This window comes from Anomalospiza imberbis, chromosome 6, assembly GCF_031753505.1.
Source record: "Anomalospiza imberbis isolate Cuckoo-Finch-1a 21T00152 chromosome 6, ASM3175350v1, whole genome shotgun sequence".
In the NCBI taxonomy this organism is placed as follows: domain Eukaryota; kingdom Metazoa; phylum Chordata; class Aves; order Passeriformes; family Viduidae; genus Anomalospiza; species Anomalospiza imberbis.
The window spans coordinates 22152286-22177919 of NC_089686.1; the positions used below are offsets into that span (position 1 = coordinate 22152286).

At 36.8% G+C, this 25634-nt stretch overlaps 1 long non-coding RNA gene across 1 annotated transcript in view; it reads left to right on the forward strand.

Moving 5' to 3' along the window:
* Positions 1–168: 168 nt before the first annotated feature.
* Positions 169–25634, forward strand: part of LOC137475466 (uncharacterized) — a 69218-nt gene continuing 43752 nt past the window's right edge. Inside the window, exon 1 of the long non-coding RNA XR_010999911.1 lies at positions 169–1553. This is a non-coding gene — a long non-coding RNA (uncharacterized lncRNA). The remainder of the gene's footprint in view (positions 1554–25634) is intronic.

Consider the following 25634-nt stretch of genomic DNA (forward strand, 5'->3'; position numbering starts at 1 on the left):
AAGCAGCATCAAAGAGGTCTCAAAGAGGGAAAACTCCGCTACAAAAGGAACCACAGAATCAGTTAGGTTGGAAAAGACCTCGGGTCATCGAGTTTAACCTATGACCTGACACCACCATGTCAACTAGGCCATGGCACTAAGTGCTACATCCAGTCTTTTCTTAGACACTTTCAGGTATGGTGACTCCACCACCTCCTCGGGCATCCTTTTCCAGTGTCTAATAATCCTTTCTGCAAAGAAATTCCTTCTCATCTCTAACCTGAACCTCCTTGGGCACAGCTTGAGACTGTCCTCTTGTCCTGTCTCTGCTTGCTGGGAGAGGAGGCGAAACCCCACGTGGCTACAGCCTCCTTTCAGCCTCCTTGTGAGAGTGATAAGGTCACCCCGAGTCTCCTTTTTTTCTGGGCTGAACACCCCTTTCTGCTTCTCACAGAACTTGTGCTCTAGATCCTTCACCACCTTCATCACCCTTCTCCTGACTCGCTCCAGCACCTCAATGTCCTTTCCTGAAGGGAGGGACCCAGAATTGAACACAGAACTCAAGGTCTGGTTTCACCAGTGCCATGTACAGGGGAAGAATCAGTTTTTCCTCTCATGAGTGAAAACAAAAAAAATCAACCAAATTTTGCATGGTTGGGAAGTGTAAAATACATGGATTTGGTTTACATGAACTGCATATTAACCAAGGGCAAATAAATAGGAGGAAGTGAGTCCCTTGTTCAGTGCAAAAAAGCTAGAGTAGCTATTCTTGTTCTGAGAACTGCATAAATGCTACCAGCACCCAGAAGTCTGTCAGAATATTTTGCATTTGGACATGAAAGCCATTTCATTAGAGAAAACTGAAAAGGCTGTGTGGAAGACCTGAGCAAATACAAAATTAATTCCTTAAATAGAAATGGAAAGAAACACTTCCATTGCTATGATGGTCTTGTTAAAGAACCTGAAATATGCTGATTAAAGAGGTCAACAAGATCTAAGAAATTCCTGAATGAAAAAGAGAAGGACCTATGATCTCATCATAGTCTCATAAACAACTTGCCAAATGCAACACAAAAATGTCTGAGATTACATGGAATGACACCATCATTTAAAAAAATACGGCACTGTTGGGTTCCAGTCCTACCAATCTGAAATGCTGTGAGAGAACTCTAGTGACTCTTATTCTTAGGATGTAGCTTTGAGCACATAAATGCCAGAGTTGGCTCTGATTACATCTAAGCTGTAGTGAGAGATGTGTGATCTCTAGACTCTGGATTTGGATCCCTTACTGTTCAGGAGTTTTGAGTTCTGAGGAAAAGCATGCTAAGAATGCTGTTGTATCATCTTATTTGTACAGGCATGGTCCTGGGTTGCCTTGTACCCAGAAACAACCCTTATTGTCCTCCAGAGAGGCCGGATTTCTCAGGATATGGAGTATGTGTGACTCCTCAGTGAAAACAGCTCACCAGAGAGCAAGTAGCCTGTGTTTGGGACAGACAACCTGCTGTTTAGTTTAGGTGATTCAGAACAGATTTGGAATATGTGATACCAGGCCTTCATCCAAGGGGCAGCAGGTAGGATAACTGAAATACTACACTATTTAATAGAGAAGATTTTCTGTTTTCCTGGATAGTCAAGGTAAACTTTTTTCTAAATAAATGAAATCTTATCACCCAAATTGTCCCTGAATTAAGTTGACGTAAATCGTAGGTTTATATTGAACATTATCTAAATTCTTCCTCCTCCAAATATGCTGTTTTGTAGTTTTATTAACATTTTTCTGTCATTGCCCTTTCTCTCTCTTTTCATTTAATTTGATTCTTCATTGATCCAAGGTCTCATTTACTGTGTGAATTCAGTGATTACAGTCAGTGGCAACAGGATGTTTTCCTTTTTCCTTATGTTATACAGTGGTTGATTTGTTTATCCTAAAGGTGAGTGTTTTGAAAAATAAGAATTAACTTTTTGTTCACTTCCCTGTTTATTCTGGTCATACAACAGGAAAAGGGTGAAAAGAATGTCAGTGAAGTATGACTGCATGTTTATTCAGTGTAGGTGTTTCAACACTTATTAAAAAAAGGTGTTGAATATTTTCTTTCAGGAGAAGATGCAGAAATCATCGTTTATGGCTTAAGAGTGACAAAGGCAAGTTTTTATCTAATTAGGTGGTTAAATAATGTGTGCTTACCGAACAATTAATAAAGGTGTTGATGCATCGACTTCATAAATGCTTGTGGAACAAAGTATCTTTTGTCCTAACACAGCAGTAGAAAGAAATGCTTGGCAAAATTTGGAAGTAAAGCATAGCCAGGTCAGAAGAAGAATGTAGTTTCATATTACACTGTCTGAACTGGAAAGGTTAGGTCTGAAAACACCATGTACTCAATCATTTTTCTTCATATACTTACTGCTTTGTTTTGCTGTCAGAGACAAAATATAATTTGGCAAGTACTATATTAAGTTAGATTGCAGATAAATAGCTTTATTAATCTCACTTCATTGAACCAGTCTAATTTTTATGATATTTTAATACAGGTATCCTTGTTCCTTCCGTTATTCACTTCTATAAATTTAATACATAAATAGAAGAATATTTTTTAAATGATGCCTCATAAGTTTTCATTGGTCTCAACAAAAGAATTAATTCATGCAGATAAAGTGTGTTGTTGGACATTAAAACAATATTAAAGATCAAAATAGCTTTGAAAATACATTCCATGTATATATTTTGTTAATAATTAATACCTCATTTAATAAATATCAAAGCAGGAAACATTGTGTGATCATGTACTCTGACCTGCAGTGTATCACAGATCATAGAATTTCACCCAGAAGCTGGCTTAACAAGATTTTTCTCTAATGAAAGTACTTTAGTAATGGCTCCTTGTCTTCTAAATTTCAACTTTAGTTATGTATTCTTTTCAAAGTTCACATCTTTCATATTGTTATATCCATCTGCAACTTCGTCTTTACTATAAATGTGTCCAATTTAAAGCAAGGCAGAATGAAGGTAATTTAAAAATGACAAATGATTATCAGAGGTGGCATATCAAGAATAAAATATTTTTGATGCTCTTACACTCTTCTATAGTGTTTTATGTTGGATGAGAACAAAGGTGGATTTAATATTCCTTTTACAACTTCTAGGCTTTTTGACCAACTGAGGATTTGGGGAAGCGGTGCAAAAGAGCAGCCCCAGTGACTGCTTTTCTCCCTTGCAGCATCAGAGCATTGCAGCAGTCCAGAGTGCTCTGGAGAGCAGCAAGCCCTTCTGTGTTCCCTCACCTCCCCAGCACCGTCATCCCCTCTGTCTACTCTTCAATATAGTGTGTGGAAAGCTACAGGGTTTAGAAGGATACTTTTTCTTAATCAGTGCAATGCTGTCAGGGAGATCTCCTCTTTAGAGTGTTTTTTTTTCTGTAGGAAGAATCTACAGAATTTAAACTGTTATCATGGAAGAGCTACTATTTGCTCCAAAGCAGGCTAGATGTTATGTTTTCCTGGAGTTCAAAAAATTTTTAGGTTTGTATTTCAGATGTTGATGGTGGCTTTGGGAGTTTGTTTTTTTTTTTTTTTTTTTGGTAAGTGTTGAGTTTTCTAAGACCATCTCTACAGACTCTTTAATATGGATTGTAACTTGTCCAGTGTCTTCATTTTTCTAGTTGCATCTTAATTTTGTGAACCTGAGAACAGAGATAAGCGTCTTCACATTCTACGTGGCTTCTGTATGCCTGCGTTACTTGTACTAACCACTGGGTGTCGTGAGTCTCTTTGGATTATAGGATATCGAGAGGGACAAATTTAGTCCAATCAAGGACTGCCTATGGACTTTTTTTTTCCGGGTGAAAAGGCCGTTGTCTAATTTACATAGGATTACAATAAGAAGTCCCAAATCTTACTTTAAAATAATGTTATTTGTGTAGGTAAATGTGTGATTCTTGGGGCTGCCCTGTGTAGGGACAGTAGTTGGACTTTGATGATCCTTGTGGTCTCCTTCCAATTCAGAATATTCCGTGAGTCTGTGATTCTTTATTTATGTACCAAGAGCAACTAATACGAGATAGGAATACTACAAACAACAGCCGAATTCTCTACATGTTTTATTCCCATTACCATTTAGTCATTCAACTGAATGACACCTTGTTTGGCAGAAAAACACTAAGATGTCAGTAGGTAATTAAAGAAATCCTGATATCATAAATGTATAACATAGCAGAACTAAGGATGATTGGGGATCTCAAATCAGTATTTTCCAAATTGGTGATTGCAAATCAGTATTTTCCTAATTTTTGGGAACTGTGTTTTACATGGCTGTGTTTGAGATTATGATTTTGGTAAAGATTTTGGCCTGTTATTTTCATCATTTTTTGCAAGCAAATGAAAAGGCACGAATCTGTAACTTTATATGCAAGGATAAAAAATGGACTTCACGCAGAAGAGAACTTGAATGTTGAACCTTCAGTACAGACCTGTGCTGCAGAGGATTAAAGACCAGCCATATTAGTTGCACATAGAAGGATTACATTTCCCACAGACTAGTCAGTAGGAGATCATATGATGTGGTAACAGTGATACAGCCGTGTGCTGTGCCTCACAGCATGGATAGATGAGCCAGGCACATAGGCTGGACGGAGGCTTTCTGAGAAGCTCAGGTGCCACTGTGACTCAGTTGCTTTCCCTGTGGGCTTGTTATGTTAGATGCCTGAGCTAATCTGATGTGTGGGGGTTCTCTTAGTAGTGGTTGAAGCTTTGCCTAACAGTATGATTGTGAAACGTTCAGAATTACTAGAATCATCTGAAAGACAAATATAGAACTGTCTCTTGGTTTGCAGGGCAAAGTATGTTACCCTATTACAGGGAACAGTAGGGGGATGTATTTTACCTTTAGCTTAGAAACTTGCACTGCATTGACTAGCACAGCAAAACTCTGCACAATTTGTGTCCAGTGCCGCAGGAATCGTGAGGGCTTATAGGAGCAGATCACGAAAAATCTAAGTGCTGATTTTTACAGTGGACTGTGTATAACGTAGCCAAATCTGAACACATTTTTATGACACTAGAAAAAGGTGGTGCCTTGGTGGTAGTACTTCACAGATCTTCAGACCAACTTTTTAAACTTGGTGGGTTTAGTAGATCTTCTGAAGAAGTCTTGTTAGGAGGATGACAGTATCAATTAAAACGTGCTTTTGTTCTGGAGTCATTTATGGACCCTGCTGAGGTCCTTAATTACTCTTTGCAACCTATGGTCAGGGAGACATTAAAAACCAGTTTTTATTTAAAGTGATATAGCAGAATGGACAGAAGATATAAATTTGATTTCTAATCTACATGCAAAGCTGATTTCTGTTGTGCTGAATTCCTGAGGAGCTACTGAGGGCTCACCAGTCTTGAAAATGGGACCTCTTGTTTGTATGTCTTTAGGAAAATAACAGAGTTTCTATGAAATATTCTGACAGCAATTGTCTTTCAGATTCTATTGACTTAATACAAGAAAAACCTTTAAGGAATATCTGTCAATATCTCTGGAAAGCTCACTGAAAATTATGTCGTTTACTTGTGAATAGAGTATTAATCAGTACAGTACAGAATTAAAAAGTAATAAAATAGGTATAAAATGTGGTGACATTCCTAACTGAAATACACTCATTGGCTTTGTTGAAAACTTTTGAAATCTTGGACTTTCCTGGAATGTAGAAATACTCTTCTTCTTTTATTAAAATTAATATAGCCCTCTAAATTTCCAACCTCCCAGAACAATTTTATGTTTATCAGATTTCTCAAGTGTGATTGTTATAGTGGTCAGATAAAATGGAGGATTGCATAGTGGGAATAGGAATGCCTGAAAAATGTGTATTTCTGATCCCAAGATAATTTACGTAATTGGATTTGTGATGCCCTGCTATAATATTGTTTTTCTTTGTAGCATTGCTGTATAGAGAGAAATAGCATTGATACTAAGTGCTTGTATGTTCCTGCAGACCAGAGAAAGAAACCTGTAGTGGAATATCAGAAATGACAGGCATACCCAGGCTGTCACAATCTTGTCCAGCTCTGCTATGCCAACAAATAAACTGTTTCAATAGGGCAAAAGCAAAATGTACTAAGGACAGTTGAATATTTACCAGATGCTATGGCATTTGAGGCTCCAGGACTAGCTCTGTGTAGATGTAAGACTGAATTAGATTCCTTCCGTTCTGCCAAGGGCAGGAAAAATCATATCTTGTCAGGGAGGACAGTTTTTCTCTTTTTTTAAGGGAATTCTCCACATGATGGCAGTAAAAAACCTCTGGAATTCCGAGGTGGTTTGTTTCACCTTCAAAATCCATAGGGAAAAAAACAACCCAAGATGAAGAACTGAGTATGTTACTGAGCTTTAAGATTTGCCATTTTCTCTTGGTAGGCCTTAAATTCCCCAGATAGTTTTCCAGACAGCAAGGCTACATGCAGCCTGGAACAAGGAGAATAGGTCACCTGTCACATAATACTAGGGCACAGTGTCACTCACAGGCATTCCTTCAAAAGATATTTTTGGTTTCTTATGCTGTGTATAAATGTGTAGAGGGAGAGGATAAGGAAAAAAAGAGGTTGTGTTTAATTCCTGTCCACAAACTTGTCTCTGCACAAAGAACTTGGAGACTGTAGCTCATCATTTCAAGTCACATAGCAGAGAGCCCTTGGATAAGCACCCAGTTTACCCCAACTAGGCATTTGACCAACTTGGTTTGATTGCTGTAACAATGCCAGACAGAGATTAGTTGTGGAATGAGTTTGCAGTTAAGACTCAGCCTGTCTAGAGCACTTGGATATCTTGGTGTATGGAAGCACTTAGAGAGGAGTGTATTTAAAGAACCCAGAAGCAGCTGTGTGGCTAAAATTAAAACGCGTTTTTCTTGTATTGTTTTTGCTTGGTTTCCTGTTGCACACTCTGGACCTGTCTTACGAGAGCAAATGGGCAAAGGAAAGAGATGAGTCAAAGGGATGAAAATCAATCCTAGAAATTCCTGCTTTGCTTTTTACAGCCTGGATACACCAGATATTTGACATGAAAAGGCCTGTGGCTAAAACAGTCTTTGAAAGTCTGCTCTTTATATTCATATGCCTTTCATTCCATTCTTTAGTCATTTAGCCCATAGATTTCCTTTTTGTGTGTGTACAAGGATTGCTGCTCCATTCCTTTCTCCCCATCTTTCCTTCCCAGAGCATAGGAGGTCTAATTCTACAGTAGCTAGCACCAAAATTGCTCTAGCTGATCAAAATGTTTGTAAAAATATCTAATATAAGGGGCAGAAAAGTACTGATGTGTAAGTGAAAGCATAAGGTACAAAATACAGATATATCAGAGCAAGATCTCTGATAAAGAAAGCAAGGTTAAAAATATAAACAATGTTTGTTTATAATCAGTAGAGCAACTGCTCCTTTAGCAGAAAGGTAATGTTCTTTGAAAGAGTATATTACTTAGAAGTCTTAGCATGGAAGACATTTAGCAATAAATATATATTCGGATGCTTCTGACGTGGAGAATTATTACCCCAGAATACTGTACAGGGAATTAGGAAACAGTTTTAAAATCTTGGTCAAGGTCATATAGGAAATCTGTGGCAGAGTCAACAAAACATGAGAATAGTAAGGGATGTTCCTGTTCACCACTTCCCTCTCTGATCATGTGCCTTACAGAGATTGTAGAGCCTTGCTGTCAGACCAAAAACTTGCTTAGTCTGATGCCCTAAAAGCTGCTTTGAAGCTGAACACAAAACTCTTAAGTTATGGGCAGCTTGGGATATGATTCCATATGATCTTTTAGCAAAGCAAAAGGACACATTTATATGTCGTAGTGAATGTAAAGGAGCTATTCAGAGAAGCCCAACTGCACTCCACACCAATAAATCTACTTATTCCATCTGCTTAAAATGCTCTGAAAATCTTTTTAATAGATTTTTTAAAAATACAAATATATGTTAAGCCATGCAGCTTTCCTAAAGAGTAGAAATACTATTAAGGAGTGAGATAAAATGACCAGCCCACCTTGCCACTGATAAATGGGAAAGTAGAAGTCAGGGGTGTTAACTCCCCAGTTTTTGCAACCACAGGCTGGTCAGGAGTAAGAAACAGAATTTTATGTGGCTCACCTATATTTTTAAGGGGTTTACGTGCTTTGTGTATGTGCAGCTTTTCTGTTCATGACAAGGAGAGTTGCATACTGTAGCCTGACCCCCAGGTCAGCAGCACTGAAAGGGTTGCATTTGCAGTTTGAATGGTCGAGGTTAACAGTCTGAATAAAACAACAAAACTGAAACTGTCACTCATCTAAATCAACCTTCTGCAATCAGCAATCATTTTGGCCAATGTTTTGTGTATTCTGCCGAAATCTCTCAGGAGTGAAAGATTCAGGAGCAGTAGTCCCATTAAATACTGCTAAGGACTGTGGCTTTCACAAGTACCAACTTTTTTTTTCTTTTTGTGGTTATACAGCTAATGTATCTCTGGTAACCTTGTACATTTTCTGAAAGAAGAAAAGATGGTGATTACATTTTCTGTTTGTTCTGTTTTGCATTTGTTTTTCCTCTTCAGAAACAGCTCAGTTGTGGATGACCCTGTGTGATAAGTAAGAGAAATTCAGTATGCAGTTTTGGTGCTACAAAAGGGCCCACTGGCAATTTCAATGCATATTTCCCAAGTCCTCGGAAAGGTCATTGAGGGTCTCCATTACATGCAGTCTAGAGCCTGCTACAATTTTCTCATACAATTTAATCTGCTGCCTGGATGGCCTCCAGTGTACAAGCAACTGACAATCTACAGTCTTTGGAATTGATTTCCTGGAATTGTGGAATGCCTACTTGGCCTCCAGATGACAGATGTGTGCTAGAGCTCTCAGTGCTGCTGCTCTACAGAGATGAGAGAAAATTTGCCTCATTTCAACATTTTCTGTAAGCTTTTAAATCTTCTTTTAGTGATTTTAGGGATGAAGTTATAACTAAGATACAGGCATCATTCTGAATGGGAATCATTAATAAAAATCCTTTGCTTTCTGTAGCCTTTATCATGTAGGGACCTTTATGGGCTTATAAATATACTCTTAAGACAAACACTGTATGAATTTGTTAATTCTTGTCATAGTAATTTTGCACTTGGGGAACCAAAAATTAAAGGGCAGATAAATGAGTTGCCAAAGTTCATACACAAGGGCACTGTCACCATCAGAAAAAAATTTTAATTTTAGAGTTTACTTCAAGCAACTAATGTGGATCCATGCTATAGGTCTCTTGTTTTTACTAGGATTGTACCTGGACTTTATTTAAAGCACATGAAAAATGCACATTCTTCTTAATAAACACAATATCTGCATAAGTAGGAGACTGAGAAAATAACTTGAGATTTCTAATCTATGTTCCAGTTTTAAGACCCAGTATTCCTCCTGTTTTTCTTCTGTATGTAGCAAGTGCTCCTAAATCTGGAGTATAGGTGCCATTCTCTTTCTCTTCTAGTGTATAGAAGCAAACTCCAAATGTCAGACTGAGAGTCAGCAGAAAAAACCCAAATGATGAATGAACATTGAGAAAAAAGTTCGGGGTTTTCATTGAAAAAAAAATGAATATAAACAGTTCCATGAGAATGGGTGTTTTTCCTTTGATGACCAGCTACGCATTCAATCTGAAACCTGAGTGACCTGCTCTCCTTCCAAATCTAGAAATGTTTCTGCACACATAGAAATTGGGAACAGAAAATAGTAAAATAGAAAAGCTGGGATTCTTAATATGAAACTCCAGCTCAACTAACATAGTAATGGATTGTTAAAATGGCTCATTTGATGGAAATACAAGGGCACACATGGTGGCTTGTCCAGAAAGAGGAAACATACACCTGGTGACAAAACAGGGAGATTTCCATTGCCATCCCAAGCCAGAAATACCTGTTGTATAAGGCTTGAATTCACTTTTGGATTTTGTAGGGTAGCACTTTTTTGGGGTGTTTTTTGCTTTCTTTGAGAAACTAGCCAAATGCTGTAGGGCGTGAAACTTCATAAATACAAGGGGGAAAAGTTTATGTAGACTTCAGCTAGAAAGGAATATAACAGCTTACAGTGAGAGAATAAGTAAGTAAGTAAATAAATAAATAAATATTTGTATATAGTGTCAGCTTTGATACAGAAAGCAGAGAAGTAGAGGAAGTAACTAGAGAGGTTAGAAGAGCAGCTTTGTGCTAAATAGGATGTGGATGAGAACATGAGAGTGAAATAGAACTTGTGTAAACATGAAATGAAAGTATCCATGATCCTTTTGAAGGAAAGGAAGGAGAACAGCAAAGTAGAAGAAAAAGGATTTCAAGAAAGCAGACTTCAGCAAACTCAGGATACTGGGAGATCACATGTCATGGAAGAGACATTTAAAGAAATAAAGGAATTAAGCACTTCCTGATGGAAAACATACTCTTTGGAATTTAATGATCCCAATGCAAGGAAAGAATAGCAAGTATATAACAAGAAGTCATCTGGTTAAATCATATACATTGACCTCAAACATGTGAGTCATACAGGAAATGAAAATTATGTGAGATTACTAGGATTAGTATAAAGGAATGCATAAGTATGTAGGGACATAAATCAAAAAGAAAAAGGCACAGAAGAAGTTATAATTAGGAGGAGCAAGAAACCTTTTATAGGTGACCAACTGAAAAAAATCTGGTTTTATAAAGGACATCACAGTTTGTGACTATGGAGTTTCTACTTGAATTCTGTAAGAAATAAGAGAAAGACCGAGAAACTATTCCATACTAAACTGAGCAAGAAAACTAGTACTATCTTAGATCAATTTAATGCCTTTTTTGTTTCAGTTTTCACTACTGAAGTCTGCTGTAATCATGTGGCTAATATAATTATTATGAAAAACTAAGGACCATGATCTTACAGACTCATAAAATCAACTATAGCTTGTTTAGAGCACTGGCCAGAACTATTTAAAGCTGTCAGCAGGCATCTCTGATAACATAGGAGATGCTCTCTAAGGCTCTAAGAGATTGAAAAAGGAAAAATGTAGTGCTTAAAGGATAAAAAAAAGACAGGGAATTTTTCATCAGCCACTTTGACTGCAATTCCTAAAAAAATGCTAGAACAAATAAAATGGACAAATAATAAAATTAATTATATGTAAACATCTGGAAGATAGCAAAGAAATGGCTGACATACAGAATGGATCTGTTGAGAGCAGCCCACATGGAACCAATCTGTTTTCCTTGTGCTTTGGGCCAATAGATCTGTGAACAGAAGAGTAATAATAAATGTTTTGTATCTTGACCCCAGCAGATTTTCTGAGCATCTTTACATATCATATATATGCCACATTTTCCTGAGCAAAGCAGGAAAACATGATTTATGAAGAAATTTGAAGAACTGATGGTGTTTAGCCTATGAGAAAAGTCTGAGGTGAAATGTGTCTTTAGATAAGGCTTATAAGCTACCCCAGAAAGAAGGAGAATATTTTTTCTCCATGTTCAGCATAGACAAGACAAGACATAAGAGTTTTGAAATGCAGCCAGAGAAGTCCAGGTTAGATATTGGGAGGAATAAGTAGAAATAATGAAGCACAGGCATATCTTGTGAAGAGATTATGTCAAATTTCTGTTACTGGAGTTTATATTCACATTACTTGTGCTCAGAAATGTTACTGATACTTTTGCCCTGCTTCAGGACAGTAGATAGATGAGATGAGCTTTCAAGGTACTTTCCAGTAGCATCTTATATCAAAACATTGCCATTCTCCAACCTTGGCTGTCTCAATCTTGTGTCTATGTCAAACACTTCTTAGACAACGGTGATGGTAACCAAGCACTTTTCAGCATATACTTTCAATGTTCACTTCAATAACATTTTGTGAAAAGGAAAGAGGTATTCTGATTTTTGTAATACAACCATCAGAAAGAGCTTCTATGTATCCATATAAAGTTGAGGCCAGAAACTATTAGTCTTATATGCAGTTGATATTTAAACCAAAAATAGCTTCATGTTTTCAGTGAAAAGTCACCCACCAACTGTAAGCTATCTTCATGATCCCTTTTCCAATGTTTTTCCTCCACAAGATTTTTAAAATACTGTATTGGGAGCTTCAAACTGACTTTTAATTTAGTTAGAAATTTTTGGCTTCACCTAACAAAATTCTGAAAGTTGTATCTGTAGTTCAGGTAAAAATTGTGATGTCTTTGCAAGGTATCATCTCACCAAAAGACATGACAAGGCCTTAGCACTGCCCTACTTACAAAAGAAGAACTTACAGCATTATTGTTATTGCCCATCAACGTGGTAAATCACAGGACAGTGTGTGAACAGTTTAATAAAAACTTTCAGATCTACAGTGACTTGAAAAAAACCAGCATTCTTAAAAAAATAACCAAATAATATACTTTTTCAGAAGTTAGGCCTTGTTTCGCTTTTATTCTTGTCTCCATTCTTGTCTTCATGTGCACATAACATCCTTGTGAAATAAATATTATAAAACAAAAAAAATTATTTGTACTAAACATAGTTACGGAACTGGAAGCCTTGTGGGTGGAATTTATTATATTCCTAGCCACAGGAGAACAGAGATGGAACTAAATGTTAGATGTAGTGAAGGAGAAAATTGGCAAGAGTATCATGTAATCAAGGATGGATTTGATCTGCTAGAAATTAATGGAAGATAAATCATTGAAGATCATGATTAGCAAATCTTTTTTCCATTCTTTAGAGTCTTAACTTCAAGAGGTGGTTATTTTTATTTTCTTTTTTAATAAACAGGATACTTTTTTTATTAGTAGAACAAGTAGGTAACTTAGAAGTAGTCATAACTAAAATTCCAGTTATTTTAACCTGGGTTGAGAAAGGGAATACTAAAAAACTTGGTGGGAAAAAGTGATTGGAAAGACTGAAGTTATGAAAACAGCTCATTTTTCTGAAGTAAAATGCAAGCATTGTCAAGAGTTGTTAAATCTCAAGATAAAAAGAATTCACACTTATTTCAAAATGAAAATTAGTTTCTTCAGAGTTCCTACATCAAATGAATGAAGCGTTGTCTGTTGAAGTAGAAGAGAAGACATGGGTCTGATGATCTTCCAAGTGAGACATCTTCAGCGTCATTGAAAGTTAGCCACAATGAAAATGTAATTCCCTACCCTAGGTCTTCCTGCAGCTCTTCAACTGCAAATTCCTTTCAGAGCATTCTCAGTTCATCTTTGAAAACCACAATATGACAGATCAATTGGGGACTACACCTTAAAAAAAAAAAAAGGAAGAAAAGAAAGAAATGAAGTCAAAGTCTTGAACTTGTTAGAAAGTTGCAATCTTCTTTTCTTCTAAAAACATCATCTTCAGTGTAGCACAAAATGAGCAATTTGAAAGTGATTGAAGCACTTTGCCCTGAATACTCTCATTCAGGCAGATTTAAATTTGTGGTTTCATATTAGATACTACAAGTGAAGAGACAGAGGAAAAAAATTAAAGGAACAACTAAAAGAATCAGCTTTGACTTTAAGGCAGATGGTTTGTTGCACATGAGAAATGATCCAATAATGGATACAAGTATCTATAGAGAAAAATAGGTTCCTACTTAATGCTATCGATTTTGTGTCTGAAAAGAAAAGCAAAAAATATTGTGTTCAGGTTGGTATAAATGTTGCCTACTAGTTCAAAAAAAAACCAGAGGAAGGATCTTTTCATTTGTTCTAATGATGGAAATAAGGAGAATAAAGCTATTTACATTAAAAATCACTTTAAACATTTCTATGGTAGATGTTCAGTATACATTGATAGTACAGTTGTGAAATAATGAAGCATTTCACACCATCAAATGGCATATTTTGGGGGTTCAAAGATTTTCCTGCAACCATCTACTTCATACTTGTTTGATTAAAAAAAGAGAATTGATGCAGCACCTTCTCAACAACATTCAGAGGAGCTCTGGGCAAAATTTTGGACCTGATTTTAATCTACAGAAAGATGACTTGCATAGCACAGAGTGACCTAAAAACTTCATTTTGCAGCAAGTCCATTTTGCAGCATCCAAGCAGTACTATGTCATTTTTTGGTCAAAGGAGAGCAGATCTAAAAACTCTCCATACTTTGATAAGAAATAACACAGGCTTTCAAATTTCTGTTGAGCCCAAAGTGTGGTCAAAACACAACAGACTTTACTGGTGGTTTTTTTTTTTACAGACACGTTTCATTTACAAAAGCTATTACAATCTGGGTTTGGAAGATAGAAATTCTATGGACATGCAGGTCTGCAACCATGGTCACAGGATAAAAAAAAGGCATATCTAATTAAGATCTAGAACCACAAATGGAGAAAAAATATTCTTTGATTATTTATAGATTTTTTTTTATTATTAGAAATGTTATTTAGCCAGCATCGTTGATTATTCATACTGTTGCCTGGTTTTTGTCTAAATTAGGAAAAAAGTAGCAGAAATGTGGAATGTAGACTCTAAGCCTACTTTTTTTCCTTCTTTTAAGACTAACGGGCTTTGTACATGACATGTATGGGAAGAAGTGATGCCACAATTTATGTCAAAAGACTGAAATTTGGGAGATGAATCACAGTGAATAGATACTCATAATCTGACAGATGTCAGTTTTGCAAAATATATACAGTTCTGTTCAGCAAGCTCAGTATGTGTCTGGTGATTCAGATATATTTGGTTGAACAGTTATTCTCTGAAAAACAGTTTTTCAGTATTCTGGAATGGCTTGTCAGAATACAGCTGCCAAATATCCTGAGCATTCTCTCTCTCTACTCATCTTCCTTCCTCTTGCTGGATCCCTTTTGTAAAGGGCGAACAAATGGTCCATTTTCAAAAACTCTCTGAACAGATTAACATGGACCATGACTTTTCCAGACACTGTTGTTCTGGAGTGCCTGAATGCCAGAGGGAAAACTGGTAAAACCTTTTTGCTTGCATCTTAAAGCTGCTTTCTCTTGCTATGAGTGGGAATAGATAAGACAAGCTGCCTGACTTAGAATGAGGTAGAAAGGATAGTCACGGGTCAGGTTGAGGTACAGTATTTGTCAGGACGTAAGAAGCACAGCAGCAGCTAGGCTCGGTAAACAGAAAAGGAGGGAAGTTCTTTAATTAGCAGAACGTGTAATTAAACCTGAGTCCTGGTGTTTTTTTGCTATCATAAAATATATGAGATATCTACTAGCAAAGTCTGTCTTACTCACTTCTAAGCTCTGACCTATATTGCATTTATACTGGGGATTTTATTAGTGCAGTCTAACTCTGACAGCAGCATGTACTAAGAATTTAAAGATTAGAACCCTATTATTACAGATATGAACATAGGTCCATATGATGGAATTTGCATTCACCCCTAATTAATTATTTATTCCATAACACTGGGAGAGCAATAAGGTTATGCTTGCATTCTAGAAGGTAAGCAGACTGTCCCAAGTAATTATAGATCTGTTACCCTGATGTCAATCAGTGCCAATACAATCCAAAGTTATTAAGAATTTGTTTTTTAAAAAAAAATTAAATAATGGAAATATAATGAATGCCAGTCAAAGTTGATGTACAGAAAATCAGTCTAGTCAGTCTGTTTGACATTTATTATGTTTACTAATTTATAGAGAAAATATATTCAGAGTCTTATAAGGCAGCTGAACTGTGACTAACAAAAAACAACCTAATTCAAGAATGAACCTTATACAGTGTTAACAAAGCACATGCTGCTCTGGCTGAAGGACTTGGAAGACAAAAAAGTAGTTTTTAATTGGGAGTCATCATGAATGGAGTTTACCTTGCACAAGGATTGACACATGTTATTAGTAGGCTGGTGGATGGCTAATGATAATCCCTATTTTCCCCATTATTTTAACAAATAAATGGTACTAAGGGCATTTGGTAACATTTGCAGATAATATAAAAATAGGAGAAATAGTGAATAGTGAATAAAGTCAGGGAAGTCTTACAGGACCACTTGGACTGGTTGACTAAGTTTGGCCATTCATAGGAAGTTATATTGTAACACTGACAAAAGCAAGGTGATATCTTTATGAGCAGAAAACATGCTGTCTGTTCGTCTATAGGAAGAGTAGGAAGAGGAGCTGTTTCCTAGAAAAGAGATTCTGAAAAAGATTTCAAGGTCACAGTGGACAAATGAATCAACATGGTTCCTGCTGTAATGATTTGGCAAAAATAGGTAAATTGAATTGGAAATGAACCACTTGAGAAGTCATTTAAATTTTGCATATGGAATTGGTGCTGGAATCCTGACTAACTATGAGACTTGCATTTTAAAGAGAATGGTGAGCACTTTGAGTGGATAGACAGCCACAGAAATAATTGTGGAGAATTACTTTGTAGTTTGAAAACTGAAGAGCCCAGTCTGCCTATTTCATTTTTTAAGAGAAGGGGGAGAGAAATTGTTCAGAAGTGATTTGATTACAATGTTTAAATACTTTTCTGCAGAGGAAATCTGACATTCTAAAGAGCTATTCATTTTAGGGAAAACAGGCATAGTACAGTAGTATCCTTTTGTTCTGGAACCTGGATCCAAATCAGTCCACATTAGGAGCAAAACTCAAAAAATTTTTTAGTCCAGAGATGGACTGAACTACAGAGGAAGATGGAGATTCTTCAACCCATAAGATGAAGATTTGAAAGTTTCTCTAAAAAAAAATATGAATAACCTTCAGATCAAAACAGAACTGGGGGTAATTTTCTTGCATTTGTGAAAAATAATTAAGTAGCTTTAGTATGAGATAAAATTTAATAGACTGTGATATGCTAGAGATCCCACTAAAGGATTTTAAAAGTCTTTTCTGATCTATGAATTTAGAGGGGGAAAAAAAAGCATTTTACTAACAAAAATACCTCAAAAGAATGCTAAAGTTCTAAGTTACGCATTCTGAAGGTGCAAAACGGAATGTAGGCTTCCTGAACAAATGTTCTGCAAGCTGCTATGAAATAGTCCAATTACATGTTCTTAGATGTTCAAAGTCATGTGGAAAATGGACAATGTGTAATAAGGCACTGCCTGGAGAGAGCAGTGGAATAGTACCACGGAAATACTATGTGGTCATGCAATTATAAACTTATTCTAATGAATGTACATGAACAAAACTACTGCTGTCATTTACAAGCTTGTATCTGTAACATCTGTGACCCTGTAATGGGAACAGTGAGATTGAAAGGAATGAGAAAGAGGACAAGGCAGTTAAATAGGAAGAGAGTATCTTGAAGGCAGATCTCTCTGAGATGGCTATAGAGTGCTTTAAAAGTATTGTGGAAGAAAAATACCTCTTTTAGGGTATGTTTCTGCATTCAAAAGAATTATTTAGACCCAGTTCCTCTTTTCCTTTGTTCTGTTTTATGTTAACTTGGAAGAAATCTTAAAGGGTATTATGTTTAACTGTCAGATTGATTGGTTACCTTGTTTGTCTAAGCATACTAAGTTGGCTGAGCAGAGCTTGATGGGAGTCTGGAGATGCTGGAATGAAAGAAAAGAGATGCCATTTCTCTGAATTTTGTACATGGTTCTCCAGTCTCAAGGATGATGGAAAACTATGACTGAAGAGCTGTGAGAACTCTACATTTTATTTCACATTTTTGTAGGCTGAAAATGCAGATAGAAGAAATGTCATAACTCTCTGAATAAAAAGAAAATAAGAACTTAATTTTAGTGATTTTTCCCTGTTCTTAGATGCATATAATGGCATAGGGATGGCTTTTTTCTGACTTACGCTGCCTCTGGAAGAACTTAAATGGGCTTTTCTCATGGAATAGTAATAGTAAAAAGAAAGCAATACAAAATAAGAAGCAAATATAACAAACCAGTGAATCCATGTTACCTTCTGTTTACAGTCTATAAAAGTTGCATTTTACGTGGTATACACTTGTTTGTTTGATAAAATTTCATGGCATAAAGCTTAGATGTTCATTTCCCTTTGCAACATTTTTCTCCTCATCCTCCTTTCATGAAATAAGAAATGAAACCAATGTAATAACTTTTTCTTCACGCTACATGAAAAAATTGCAACAATCTTGGTGCCTGTAGTAGGAAGAAGTGGTGAGAATTGTATCTTCTTGTGAATGTTTTCCTGATTTCAGTGATACTCTTCTAATATCACTGAGCCAAATTGTGTTCATGGAGTTTCCTTTATACTCTTTTATACTATGTTGACCATTTCTTATATCACATTAACCATAGTGCTAATATAAGACATGTACTTCTGTTGTTTTGGTGACCTACTGTATTTAAATATGAAAAGAGGTTTTATAAGGTGCAATTGTGGTCTTCATGATTTAAGAATTAAATGGAGAATAAAGGTAATTACATTCAGAAGACAAGGATAGTATATTCAATGGGAAAAATTATTGGATAATAGAAATTATTATTGCCAGTATGTAAGAATATAGAAAATTTAGAGTTCTTACCTGAGAAAACAGGAAACCTGTATTATGTGCCAGAATTAACTGGCACTTGAAAATGCAACTCCACTAGCAAGGATTTTAAATTCATCTTTCAATTCTGGGGTGGTACAATGGGATTGGCATATATCAAAATTTGTTTGTTTTTAGAAAGAGAGGGGAAAGCTACAGGATGTTGTTTTGACCTTGATGTTGTGCAAGGTCTTAGAAAACATTTGAAAGAAAGGAGCCATCAAGATCATGGAAGTAGAGGTAAACAGAGAATGGGATAAAATATGAGGTGGTTTTAGCAAAATTAGATAATGTCAGACAAATCTCATCTTTCTCTGATAAGATAAGGGTTTTCTTCAAAAACTGCAGTGTAGTGGACCCGATAAATCTGGGTTTAAGCAAAACATTTGAAACTGTGTTCATGGAAATCTTTATTTAAGCAGAAGAGGATACAATTTGGAATAAAAAACTATCTGAAGACTTACAGTGAGGTTTTTTTTGAAAGAGTGGGCGTAAAAACATAGAGGATTGATTTATGGTATTTTTCAAAATTCATCTTGTGCCTAATTCTCTTTACTCATTTCATATTAATGAACCCAATTCAAAAAATTCAAAACCCAGTTTGTGTTCATCAAATTTGCAGATAATGGAAAGTTAGTAGGTATTAGTAATATTGAGAAGAATCTGCCTATGAGATAAGAAGAATGACATGACAATCAGCAGGAATGATCACAACGAGAAAAAAATTTAATACGGCAAAGTCATGCATTTTGGCCCTTCTGCTGTGAGCTGGAGGCTCATTGGTCAGCAAGGATGCAAGAAGTTAAACCTCTGTGTTTAATAAGAAATGCTGGTAGTATTTTAAAGCCATGAAGAAGGCCTTGCCAATGTCAAGCCTGCATTTCTCATTGGATATTGGAAAATATTGATAAAATTAAAACAAAATACTCTTAGATCTCATCTGGATTACTGGTATCAGACTGATTTTCTGTAATTAAAAAAAAAAAGTCAATTTTAACTGGAACAAACCCAGGAAAGGTCTTCAAGGACCTTTAATGGAATGGTAAAAAAGTCTGTTGAGAGGAGATTATAAGAACATGGCTTGATTTGGCTGACCAAGAGGAAGATTCAAAGAGGATATGATTATTTTCTAGAAATACATTTGGAGGTAAACAGCAAGTAGGGAGAAGAACAATTAAAGTTAAAATATAAGATCAGATGGATATGGATCAATAATGCATTTAGACAGGAAGTTGAAAGAAGTTCTCAAGCCATCAGAAAAAAGAACATCTGGAACTGTCTGCCAGATACAGTAATGGGTGCAAGGAGTCTTAATGGCTTACAAGGTGAAGCTTTGTAGATTTAGAACAGGCTAGAGATCGTAATGAAATTCAAAAGCAAAGCTTGTGAAATGAGGCTTTGTGTATTTGGTTTTCTGTCATTCTTGTGAGATCATTAAAGGAAGGTTTGCTTTCCATGTACAGCTGTGTCAGGAAGTGTTTGGTGCCACAAGCTTTGCTGTAAAATTATTAAGTAAAAGAGAATAAAGCCAGAAAAGCATGAGATACAATGGCACAGGCAAAAGGAAAAGCTAAGGACTGGCGTGATTTCTGTCCTGTGGATATCAGGCATGTCCAGGAAGGCAAAGTGACTGCCTGTTCAAGCCCAGGTTTCAGTATGGGCTCCAAGGGCTTCTATGGCTGATATATGCAAGGACAGAGGATTGAGCCCACCCATACCCACTTATTAAATAAGGCTCTTTATCTCTTGCTGGATCATGAGCTTTCAGTAGTAATTGTATTTAATTGTTGTATTTAATTAATGTATCACATGCTTCCGAGTTTCCATTCATTGCCTGAGGAAGAGGAGAAAAATGTATTGTTTTCTACACTCCTTTCTGGTAGTGTAATTTCATTTTTGAAATATCTTTCACTCTCCCAATTTTCTCTGATGAGATTGGCCGTGAGATGAGCTTTGATGGGATTTTAGTTGTACTGTGCTGATTTCAAGTCAGAATGAAAATTGTTTTACTGGTCAAGCTGGCAAGGATCTTCTTGAGGGAGCAGAATGGGGTGGAGGGTGCCTTTCCTTTTATGAAGTGTTTCACTTTAATGTCATTTAAGTTCAACCTAACAAAACCCCTATCGTTATAGGGGTGTCAGAAGTGACTTATGGAAGATGGAAACTGTACCTGTTCTTGTGCCTGTAGTGTACTTCTCCATTTGGTGATCCAGGATTGAACTGACACATGCTATTGATATGATTCAGAAATTGTGAAGTATAAACCCAAGTTCTTATTTGATTTTATTACAGTTTGGTAGAATCTTTCTGGAGAATTTAATTTCTAACTACAGCTTTGTGATGAGTTACCAGCTGACTGACTTGCATTCCCTCTAAAGTTTGAATTAGGCATAATATACTTCATCACTCCCTGAACTGCTGTTTAGTACTGCTGTATGCTTTTCTGCATTTGAGAGTTTGGATGCATTTCAATTATGGGACAGATAAATTTATAATCCTTATCATGCTGTCTTGCAGAGAGCAGTTTCTAAGACACATTTTGCTGTGAAATGTGTTAACATTTATCATCTTAAATTTTTATTAAATTATTATGACTTTACTATTAAATATGATATCAAGTATAAAAACATATCTTGCCTTAGAAGGGGTTGTAATGATTAAACTCCAAACCAGACAAATAGTCAAAGAAAACATTAAGTGAAGTAGTTCGCATTGTAATTTAAGACAGATAAGTATTTTTATCTCCAGAAAAGAAAAATGCAACCTAAATACCAGGTGTAAGGAAGAATTTAAAAGATAGATGAGCAATTCTAATGGGACAAAAATATTATCTTGTACCACTTTCTAGCTTTTACAGAGTTCTTGAAGTAACTGAGCTACTAATAAAATATTCAGTCTATTTTTAAAAATCTGAAATAAGTTACCACAATATTCCAAACATTTGCATAGAGGTAAATATTGTATCTATTTATAAATGCTGCTGTGAAGGATACAGAATTTACAATCTAAATGCAATGAAACCAATTTATTCATCAGAGTCTTTATTTTCAGATAGCTGCACTAGACATTGGTATTCAGAAGAAACCTTTCTTATGGAAGAAAAAAAATTGTGAAATTATAAGTTATTTAAAAAAAAAAAAAAACCTTGAGGGTAGGTTCTTGACATTTTGACCTTTCTCAATGTGGCAGATGTATTCCCGGTGTTTGTTGTTCCAGGACACAGATATTGCCTTTATGCCATTAACAACTGTTAATGGGATATGGTGTTGAAAATCTTTCTCTAAGGGATCCAGAATACGTTGTATTCAAGGATACAGTTCCTAGCTTAAGAACTTTGTCTTTCAAGCCTCTCCACTTAAACCTAAAAAGATAGGATTCTAAAAAAGATAGGATGTAGATGTGGCCAATACAGTGTTTTTCATGGAATCTTTCAAAGAAGGAATTCTCTTCTAAAGTAAGACTAGAAGAAGCCATAGGGAGGCCATGGCCACCTCCTTGGCTTATAGGTTTCATTTTTAGTTTCTTGCTTCCTTCCCTGGGAGGAATGTACTCCTTCTGCCCTCTACCCCTGATTTGCTATTTTATAGCCTCCCCTACTAAGAAGAGAAAGAGCTCTTCTTTCTAGTAGTCTAACAAGTCACAGCTGTTACTTCAAACAGCATGAAGGAGCTACTTTCCTGTTCTCACACAGTGGCAGAATTTAAATGCAAAGTGAACCAGGAAGGGGTTTATGTGTGTTATCCCTGACACTGAACTGTTAAGACGTTTCCAGTGGCAGAAGTTTTGTTTTTGTCAGAAGAAATGAAGGAAAGTAACTCCTATAATAGGAGCAAAGAAAGGAAGAGAAGGTGCTCCAATGGTCTATTGGATCTGTTGATCTGTTTAGTCAACAACCTTGGGTCCTGTCTCAGGGACAAAAGCTTCTTGCATCTAGACTGACTGGATCGTTCATCTGTAGAAATGTGCCACTTAACCTGGCCTGGCCAAGATACCATCAGCTGATGTCTTTGGAGGTACTTATGAAGGAAATGTCAAATCATCAGTTACTGCTGCCTTATCAGCTCTAGGAAGCATTTTCTCTGGACTAAATGAGAGTCCAGGAAAATTACTGCTTTGTGTAAGGGAAGTCAAAGTTCAAAGAGAACTTTAGGTCACCAAATTTCTGAGACGGATAGATCCCATATTGCTGTCATAAACCCTTCAGAGTTGAGGGCCTAGCTTTTGAAACTCCACTTAATAAAAATCATGTTTAAGCAAGAGAACACCTTTGAAGCCATTGCGGATCATTCAGGTAGCTCTGGAGTTCACCTTCTGACTTCAATTTTCTTCCAGGCATTCTTCAGCATGGGCTCTTGGTGCTAAGATTCTACTCATCCATCACCCATTCCTCTGGCAAGAAACCTTGTTTCAGTACCTGTCAGTGCATAGAAATTCAGGCATTATCCTCTTTCAGGGGACTACTTCTGCAGATGATTTTCAGACTGGCTTGTGACATGCCTTGCAAGTGTATTTATAATCAGGTATACTTCACAGAAAGTGATCGATTAAAACTTTTTCATTTTTCCTTAGATACAGAAAATGGGGGGAAGAGTTTTGATATGGGGAAAAAATAAACGAAAACAAGGTTTTTATTTTGTCCACCAGGTGTGTACAGTTAAGTTTAATCATTCTGTTTAAAGCTGTAAAGATAGTATTAAGTGTGCCTTCTAGAAAACAAAATAGTGGACAAGTAGAAAGAATTAAATAGGTGGAATTGATGTGCTGGCACCAGATGCTTTGTGTTGGTTTGTTCATTGGTTTACTTTATCAATTAAATAAATGAGGATACATGGGGAAAAAATAGCATAGAGGGTGAGTGTGACTTTCATTTGTGTCACAGCACACAGAGTAATTTTTGGAAAATGTCAGGTTCAACATTCTTCTTAGACTGACTTTTCCTAATTTTGATTTCTTTAAGGCACTGGTTCATGGAGCATTGTGCAAATTGAGGATTGTTGTGGCTGCCTGCATCAGACCTTCTTTAGACAGAAAGCAAACAAAAGGAAGATAGGAAAGGCCAGAAGAGAATTTGTGATAGAACAAGGCATACCACTACTTTGGGGAAGAAAATGTTAATAGGAATCTTAGTTCATATTCTAAACATTAAAGAATCATTAAAGATTTCATTCATTAAAGATTCATCTAAATGTGGTGGCACAGATATCCAGTACTGTCTCCTCACTCAACCATTTGTGTAGCTTTTTCAAAGACAATTTTTAAAAAGCCCTGAAGGAGAGATGATAGATATTAAACTGGGTAGGAGAAGATGGGCAGGAATGCATAGCAATTCCAGTGATGAAATGTGTTCCTTTCCCTGTCTCCTGAGTTGTTCAGTCTAACAACCTTCCGGTCTACAAACCTAAAAATGTTGCCAAATAGCTGCAGAAAAATAATTTCCAGAAAAGGGTGGCATCTAATTTATTTCCTGCATCCTATCCTGTCTTCTTGTGGTTTTGGCTGCAAAATTGCAAGTCTAAAACTGAGAGAAGTGTCATCAGCCCATAGAGGCAGTGTCCAAACAATTGAACATGTTTGGAGGAAAGGTTTATTCTTTGGCTCTCTCAATACTTGTAGCTGCCAATTATTGAGTAGTTATGGCCAGTAGTTATGGCCAGACTCACTGTGGTTCATGGCTGATTTTTGGGTACAGAAATATCTGGAATTTTTCAAGGAAATCTAGGGAAGTGTCCAAACATTTCCTCCATGTTCCTTTGATATTTTGTGCTGCTGATGGCCTTTAGACATGATGATTTCTCTCAGAAGACATTTCTTACTCATATCTCAGAGACTGGGCTAATATAAGAACTTAAATAGAGAAATGCGAATTCCTCTTCTGTTCATGTGGGAAACTGGATTCACTGAGATCTCTTCAGCCCAAGGTGAGCAACTTTTAGGAAGACCTAAAAGCCACTGAGTTCACAGCCTGTTTTCAGGGCCTGAATGAAACTTGGCTGTTGCAGGAAATCTTTCCAGTTCTGGGATTAACAGCAGTTAGCAGTTCTCTTTTAGAAACTGGCTACTCTCAAAGACAGCAAGGATCTGTCAGACCAAATCAAGAGAGAATGAAAAAAACAAGCCCCTCTTGCCATTCTCTCTCTTCTTGCCCCTTCTAAGATAAATAAAAATTTTTCCTGATATCCAAAGTTAAAGTTGAGTATAGATGTATTTTATTTATGATTATGAGTGAGAGGAGATGATTTTATTTCTCTCCTGATGATCCTTTTTCTTGTCTTTTCTTTGAGTCATTTGGTTTGAAACGTTCAAAAGAGTAAGGATTCTGACAGATTCACACAGAAGGCTTCCCAGCCCTTTGATGATCTTTGTGGCCCTTCTCTGGACCCTCTCCAGCCTGTCCACATCTTTATTTTGTATAGCAGGGACCAAAACTAAACACAGCATTCCAGGTGTGTCCTGACAAACACTGAGTGGAGTGGGATAATGAATTACTTCTTTATCTCTGCTGCTGATGCCCTTTGCCCTTGCTTTCTTTGCTGTAGCTGCCCACTGTTCTTTCAGACTGAGCTGCTTGCCCACCAGGATTCCCAGACCCCTTTGACAGAGCTGCTCCCCAGCCCAGTAGATACCAGCCTGTGCTGCACTCCTGGATTACATTTTCCAAGTGCAAGACCTTACACTTGTCCTTGTCCTTGTTGAACTTTCTAAGGTTCTTGTTAACCCACTTTTCCAGCCCATCCAGATCTTCCAGAAGGGTTGTCTCTCTCTTCTGAAGAGTCCAGTTCCCTGATGAGTTTGGTATTATGGGCAGACTTTGGCAGAGTACGCTTGATCCCATCTTTCAGATGCCTTATGGAGGTATTAAACAGTGTTTGGCCTAATATCAACCCCAGGGAAACCCTACTTGTGACAGGTTGCTGGTTTGAAAGGGAGCTGATCACCACCAGCCTCTGGGTGTCACCTGTTGGCCAGTTCCCCACCCACCACACAGATCACATCAGTTTCTCTAGGAGGCTGTGGGAAACCATTTCAAAAGCTTTGGAAAAAATCCAGGTAGACAATGTGCACTGCTCACCCCACAACAGGCAAATAGGTTACTTTGTCATTGAAGGTGATCAGGGTTGTCAAGTATGACTTGCCCTTGGTGAATCCATGCTGGCTTTTCCCAATCACGTGTTTCATCTGACTTGTGATAGCCCCCATGATAATTTCTTTCATAACTTTCCCAGGGACTGAAGTAAGCCTGATGGGCA